Below are 8,071 nucleotides of genomic sequence, written 5' to 3'. Positions count from 1 at the left end.
AACATCTTATGTGATGATGATAAAAGGTTGTGTTTCCTAATTAAACAAGGAAAACAAAAAGAGGTCCAATGAGACTTCTATATGTCTTAGTCAACAAACAATTAAGCATGTGAATTAAGGATTTATATATATCACTAACAACGAAAATTGCAATCAGGATCTCTAGTTCTTGTAGTTTCATTTTTCTTCATAGACAAATAAAACTTCTGCATGCAAGTACAACATGTGATTTTAAAATACCACAAATAAAAAATATTTTTGAAAGCATTAAATAAACAATGTCTTACTTCAATTGTTCTGCTTGCTCCATGTGAATTAGATCTATCAATTATTTTATCCTTATCTTGAAGGTTCTTTCTTCAACAACATCTTTTGTCTCCTCTGCATGTTGTTTGTCAAAATTATCATATAGTAAAAGCTTACACACATACTTTTCCAAAAATAAAATAAAATCAACCTCAGCGAAACCATGAGTGCTACATAAAAAAAAGTTCAATCCACTTGCATTGAAGCAAAGGAACTAGGCATGGTTCATAAAAGAAATGGATACTAAAAATTATCATTGTGCACTCTACATAAGATTTTCGTTTCCATCTGTAAATGAACTTGGTATTGATACATGGGTTATTGATGCTCCACACCAAAGAACATGTACCTAGCTAGTTCCTGGAAAGTCTTCAAGCCCAAAAGTAATTAAATTACCAACTATAAGGAAACTATGAAGTATGGGTACCACCTGGCAAAAAAAAACTTAAAAAGTAGCACCATTGAAAAAGTTAGCTACCATTGGATTTCAAATACAAACATTTTTAAAAGTTGCTCTATTATTACGGCTATGGTTGGGACATAATAAGCTATGAATGCATTCAAACTTTAATAGAAACCATCGATGGCTTATTATAATGAAAAATGCATTCGTTGATCTTAATTCGTGCACTATAAAGAAGAATACTATAGAAAAGATTAACATAAGCATGACAAAAAAAAGAATACCATTGCAGGATACTTAACTGCTTTCAAGAAAAGAAAAACATTGAATATACTCAAAGATCATGTACAAAGAAAGTAATAAATGATTATACAAGCTCCTTTAAATTTAGAGTCAAGCTCCATTTTTGTAACTACTCTCAAGTCCAGGAAAAGATTAACCACAATTAAAGCTTAACAAAGAGATGAAGGGTTTGAAGGAATATGGACAAATGCCACAAAGTAACTGATAAACCGCTTTTTGAATAATATTTTGTTAGTTTTTGTGTCATTTACATGCATTTTCTTGGCAGAACTTATGTTTGCACACTAGTTTTGTATTGCAGGAGTATAGCCACTCAATCGAGTGAAAGAGTTTGAAATTGTATGATTTTATGAAGATCTGAAGACTCTGCACTTGATAACGGTTGTGGTACATTTACCACGACAGTGGTAAGCAACAAGACCATGATGAGAGCATAATTGTCCTCCAGAACAATGCCAACCATCCAACAACGGTTGTAACGCTATGTTTTATTAATTGACTGTTCAACTGATTAAATTAAATTACAAGAGAAATTAAATTTAAGTTAAGTGCTTGAATGAATTAATTAATTGATGAGTTAGTGATGTTGAGCATGTGTTCTATGTGTATAAGTGAATTTTGGTGTGTTTAGGCCTAAAGGGATGGGTTTTGATTTATGAGAGAGGTAAGGGTACTTAGTAGAACCCTAAGTGCAGATAGAGAGACTCTAGAGAGTCAGAAAATACCTCTCATAAACCTTTATATTTAGAAATATCTCATAAAAGAAACTTTTCATTTTCCACTCACTTCCTCTTTTCCAAGAAATCACCATTGGAGAAGCTCAAAGCTTTGGTGTTGTGCAAAAAGAAGCTATTTTCCTCCTTCTTTAATGTTTGTTGGTTGCCCCTATGTGAGGCAAACCCCTTTCTTTCTCTCTTTGTGTTCATTCTCGTTTCCCCCATGAACACCCTTCAAAACTCCATGAAAGTGTTCAATTGTAAGGTTTTAATGTGTTTTCTATTGGTTTTGGGGTTTTTGATGGTATGGATGATGTAGAACTACTATAAGAGTGAAGGAAAGCTTCCATTTTGGACCCAAACTCTCTCCCTTTATTCATCTTCTTCATTCCAAAGCTAACTCATTGAGTTGATAGGTAAGGAAAGCTCACCCCTTTCTTATTTTGGATGTTTTGAAATGTTTAGAAAATGTTTTGTTGAAGCTTAAATCCATTGTTGAATATTTTGGATTGAAAGGAATGATTTTTTTTATCAAAGATGATGTCTTCGCTTAAAAATCATAACTTTCTGCAGTTTTGAATCATTTTAACCGATTACATCATGTGATAATTGGTTAAAATGAGCTCCAGAGGTTGATTTTTTATTCTGGGCTGATTGCAATAAATTAATTCGAGCCCGAAGACTATTTTGTTTATATGAGCTTTGTTGCAATCAATTACAATGGCCACAACATGGTTATAGTGTCTAATTTTGGGAAAGTAATCTTCAGGAAAATGTAGATCAAGATGTTAGCTAAGTAATGGTTTTGGTTTCACTTATAAATGTTGTGTATAACTCTAGAAATGATTAAATTAGTGAATGATGATCAAGTTGTCGGTAATAAGTAAAAGTTTTATAAAGACTGTAACTTTAGGCATAGTATGCTTCTAAAGAAGGCTTTTGGGAAAACATACATGTTGGATATAATCCTCATAGCCTTCAAATGAGACAATAAACAACTTGATTGAGTTAGTATATCTTTATTTATCATGTTGTTGTCAAGAATATTATAATTATGATGAGATAACTATGTCAATTGATGAATATCTTGTGTTGTGTTGGATGATTTCATGATGATGATATAAGATGTGGTTAAGATTCTGTTGTTTTATAATTAGAGTTGACTTTATGTGAGATCATGAGATTTACATCCATATGAGTTTTGGTGAGTTGTTTGTAAGAATCCAAGGGATTGTAATGTCTTGCTATGCTTATTGAACTATAGGTGAGTTTATGAGTGTGATGAGCATATGAATGGTGAATCTATGATCTTATAGCCTCTTATGGTGTTGATGTTGATGAATGAATGTGTGATGATGTATGATATTGATTTGAATGATCATAACATACATACATTGATGAATGACATTGCATGTGAGTTGGCACGTAAGTTGCGGGTAGCCAATGGGCCCTCAACCTAGTGTTAGAGGTTTTCGTGGTGGCTAACGCTGAATGCGCCTATAGAATGAATGGGTGGATGAATTCCTAGATAAGTTAAGGTCTTTGCAAATCTTACTGAGGTAAGCCACAATCCAAACTCATCCATTTTTTTATAAAATTATACTCATTTATAAGGTTATTTTGAGTCTCTAATGGTCAGACCATAGAGTATGACTATGTTAAGAGATGTACTTGAGTTAATCACTCAAAGGTAAAATCTTTCGAGATTAAAGAGCCAGCATGGCATAACATGATAGTTAGACATGCACATTGATATTTATGACTTGAAAGTGATGTGTTACTTGATGAGTTGTATAATTACATTGATATTGGAAACGTGAAGGATTTTTTATGTATCTCGTGAAATTGTGATCTTATGTTTTCTTTCAAAATGAGCTTACCATTGCATTTTTTTTGTTGAACTGAGATCATCATGTCATTTGATATAGGAACAGATTATGATGTAGCTTCTAAGGAGCATGTCACTCAGGGATAAGGTGGACATGGTGAGATCCAACCCTCGGTCATTTATTTGTTTTGTCTTAGTGAGGACTAACTTAGGGTTTAGATATGGTTTTGGATCTATGTTGTATATGTTCCCTTAGTGGGATCCTTTAGATTTGTTTATGATGTTGTGCCTTGGGACACACATACCTTTTTGTTTTAAGTCTTGAGGACCTTTTATAGGTGAGGTTTATTTGATATGCTTATATTCGTGAAAAATTTATACATATTTTCATTAATTTAAACTAATTCAATAGTTTTATAAGGAGTAAAAGTGAATCATTCCGCGTTAAAGTCTTGGTGTTTCATGCATCCGAGATTGTTACATCAGCCAGGTTAAATTTGACTGTGGTCGTGGTAAACCATGAGGGTCATAGTTAATCCACAATGCCCAAGAGCTTCAACGTTACTTTTTTACAACCATGACCATTGTGGATTTTACCATGGTCGCAATGCGCCTTTTCGAACTAATATTTTTTAGGAAGCTATAAATAAGACTTTGAACCTTGTAACAAAAAATTATCTTTTGATCACTTGTATAATTTTTTTACAAATTTTGAGAGAATCTTGAGGTTTTTTTAGAGCAGTGAAGCGTAGGCAACACCATGAGGACAGATCATGATCATTGTTCCTACCTTGTTGGTATGTCTAAGCTAATTTTTATAGGCTTTCTAGTTTTGCTTTGACCATGAGTGGCTAATCACCCTAGTCTAGGGGTTATGATGTAATTATTCAATTGTGCCCCTTTCCTTTGTTCTTAATGAAATTCCTCAGTGTTTTATGTTAATTAATCCTCTTCATTATTCTTATTGTTTAATTGGGAAGTGGTCAATACTATGCTTAATCAAATGTATTATGATGATCATCTCTGTATGTTGGGTAGACCAAGATAAAGAATGTTTTGCACCAAATTGCATGATCAAACTGTTTAGTAATCTCTGGTAGATTAATTAATGTGTAATTGATCACCCCTTGTTTTGATTATAATCCTTAACTTGGAACAATAAATCTATAATCATTGGAGAATTGGTTCAAGGTAAAAGCATCGTTAGACCTTAATTATATACTTTTGATTGATTATGTAGCCTTTGTAAGTAAGTTCATAAGCATAGTCATTTAAAATAAATTGGAAAGCATTTATTATATATTCAAGAAATTATTCGAATACAAGATAACAAATCACTTTCATAGAGGTGTTGTAATTTGTTATTTCCATTCATACTAATCACACAAACAGTAAAATTATTTTGAATAAAGTACTAGAAGGGAAAAAATATATATTATTGAAAACAAGTAAAAGTTTCAAATTCTTCCCAGGCCCAAACATGAAAATATTAGAACAATACCCAAATATAGGTAACACTAATTACTCCATCATTTCTTGTCACCTTTAGGTTCGGATTACACTTGTTAATTTTCACTATATGAAGTAAATAATCAAATTAACTTAATGGTGTAGTTGGAAACATGGATTTTGTTGAAAATAATTATAGAGAACTATTCCTTACAAGATTTATTAAAGATTGAGAAGTTTAATGCACTGGACAGTCAAAGATCTGCTTAAGAAAATTATAAAAGCATAGATAGACACAAAATATTTGATATCATATTGGAAACCATGACAATTGCAAGAATGATAAAAGGATAATGTTTTAGTGTGTAACAATATCTTCAATATATGAGTCTAAAAGAGCACACAAACATATTCCAATATAAGATTCACATTGTCTGCAATCAATATCTTCAGAATGTTGGTCTAGATCTCCCCATATTCTTTTCCTTGAGTTTTCACACCTCTCCTATCTATATTTTTTGATGGGGAAAAATGTCCCTAACAGAAAAATGGTTGTTCAATGGTGTAACTTATTTTTACCATAATTAATTAGAATTAGAAAAACATCAAGCATATAATCATAACCATAAGTTATTGTAGATTACCTGAATTTGTGAATTAGTAGACCCTTTAACGATATTCAACACCTCCTAAATAGACATATATTCCTTAAGTGTCATCCTAATATATTCAAAATCTACAATAATTTTAAAATAAAGAAACTTCAAACATTTGAGTAAAGTAGAAAAATGATGCCCAATGAGTTTAAATTTAATTTAAACATCTTGGGTGATGATGATAAAGGTTTTATTCCCTAAGCAAGGAAAACAGGGGGAGGTCCAACAAGACTCCTATATATCTTCCTCATCAAACAATTAAGCACGTAAATTAAGGATTTATATGGCTAACATAAAAAATTGCAATCAGGATTTCTAGCTCTTGTTATTTCATTTTTCTTCATAGGCAAATAGAACTTCTGCATGTACAACATATGATTTTAATTTACCGCAAATAGAAAATTATTTTTGAAAACATTAAATAAACAAGGTCTTACTTTAACTTATTTGCCTCGCTCCGTGTGGATTTGATCTATCAATTGTTTTACATCTTGATCTTCAAGGTTTTTTCAGCAACATCTTTGGTCCTTCTCCATGTTGTTTGTGAATATTATCATACAGTAAAAGCTTACGCACTTATTTTTCCTAAAACAAAATGAAAAAAAAAAACTCTATATTTTCATATGCTTTAAAAATAAGTTCAATCCACTTGCATCGAAGCAAAGGAACTATGCCTGGTTCATAAAAGAAATTCACATACTCAAATGCCATTTGTGATATTCGTGCATACAAATGCACAGGAACAAAGAGTTTTTTAAGTTTTAGTCATCAATTTTTTTATTAGATACAAACTAGTATACTATCATCTGGGTTTAATTCTGCCAACCAAAAAAAAATGAGTTTAATTCTTAACTATTCTCACAATATGATTTCAAAGAAATGGAATGAGGGTAGAGCGAATAATAAAAAATCTACATGAGATAAATTGAAGAAAGGAAGAGAAAAGAAAAACCAACATGATGTTTGGAGGTAGAGTTCGTAGTTTGGTTTGCCATGGATGTGCTCAAAGATTGACCAAAGGAGATGGAGATGAGAGGAGTGAATGGAAGAGAGTGAAGGTGAAGAAAATACGAGTAACGCTCTTTAAAGAGAGTAAAGTGATCCAACATTGTATTTCACGTGTCGTTTAATGCGCAAGTTGTTTTCCCATCCTTTCTACATATTACGTTGGGACCATCGCTCTTAACGGAAACATTAATTCATTATAACATTTGAGATTTATGTACAACAAGTATAAGAATGTTATACAGCGAGGAAATTAATAATTACAGTTTTTCTTACACGGATGAACCAAACACATTTTATTGGTGAAAATTTATTTAAAGTTATAAGAGTATTAGTAGGTTTATTAAATACAAGACACAAAAAACAGGTTTATCAAATAGGGAGTAATGTTCACATAATTTCGTAACGTCCAATAAATTTTAACTAGTAAAGAAAACTATATTCACAAGCGTGTTGCTAGAATATTTCTGATATTTTTAAGATTTGAAATGTGTATGTTTATTTGTAACTCTTTCTTGATACTTTAATAGGAATTTTAATAAATAAAATCAATAAAGTTAATATATTAAAATATAGATGGTATTTATTATTTTCATCATTAAATATTTTATTTGAAATAAGTTTTCTCAAAATTAAATAATTATTAATAGAAAGAAACTTAAATTTATTCTATTTCTAGCATCTAACATTTGAATTGTCCTCAAAAAAGAAAAACAACCATTAATATTCACATCCTTTTTATTCAATGTATACAAAATAAATGTGAGTTTAATTTCTGCTTTTTTTTTTAATTACACGACCAACTTATAAAAAATCATGATAGGTATTTTTTTAACATATTTATTATAAAAGTCAACATTCAATACAAACATCAATTAAGCCTTCATTCACCTAGATCTGTGACCCAACAACAAGCATCAATTCATATCAGCAAAACACAAACATAAAAAGATTCAACCAAAGAATAAAAGCAAAAAAACAAATTAATAAAGAAACCAAAACAACGTACAATTTTGACGTTTTGATTAAAACTAGATCTAGCCATGGTGAGCACCACCAAGGGCTACGAATCTTAAAACCAAATTTGGGCATGATGAGCGCTGTAATGGGTTTTGAATCTTAACGGTGAGCACTGCCACAGAGCAGCCTCATGATCAAGGATAACACCATTACTCGTTCTCTCAATCGTCGAATCAGATTGAGATCGAGATCGAGATCTGAAATCAGATCTAAAATGCATGATATCGAGATTTGTGCTAATGGTGGCTGGTTATGGTGAGCGAGGTTTGCGCGGGTTAATGGTGGGTTGGTCTGGATCGCATGTGGGCTGTTTATAGCTATGGTTGACATAGGGTAGATTCGAGACTTGGTCGTGTTGGAGTGAGGCTATGGTGCTTGATGGGTT

General features: G+C 31.6%; 1 long non-coding RNA gene across 2 annotated transcripts; it reads right to left on the bottom strand.

Annotated features, from left to right (window-relative positions):
- Window positions 1–431: 431 nt before the first annotated feature.
- Window positions 432–6,826, bottom strand: LOC102659881 (uncharacterized). 2 transcript variants are annotated; one of them, XR_001387890.3, is made up of 4 exons: window positions 6,618–6,826; window positions 6,099–6,246; window positions 5,650–5,694; window positions 432–750 (listed from the first exon to the last, which is right to left on the bottom strand). It is a non-coding gene; the product is annotated as an uncharacterized lncRNA (long non-coding RNA). The 2 variants fall into 2 exon arrangements; XR_001387889.3 differs by lacking the exon at window positions 5,650–5,694 and having other exon boundaries at window positions 6,618–6,807.
- Between the last annotated feature and the right edge of the window lie 1,245 nt (window positions 6,827–8,071).

The sequence above is a fragment of the Glycine max genome, chromosome 4, assembly GCF_000004515.6.
Source record: "Glycine max cultivar Williams 82 chromosome 4, Glycine_max_v4.0, whole genome shotgun sequence".
Taxonomy (NCBI): domain Eukaryota; kingdom Viridiplantae; phylum Streptophyta; class Magnoliopsida; order Fabales; family Fabaceae; genus Glycine; species Glycine max.
Note: the sequence above shows the minus strand (reverse complement) of the source record. Positions and strands in the feature narration are given on the sequence as shown.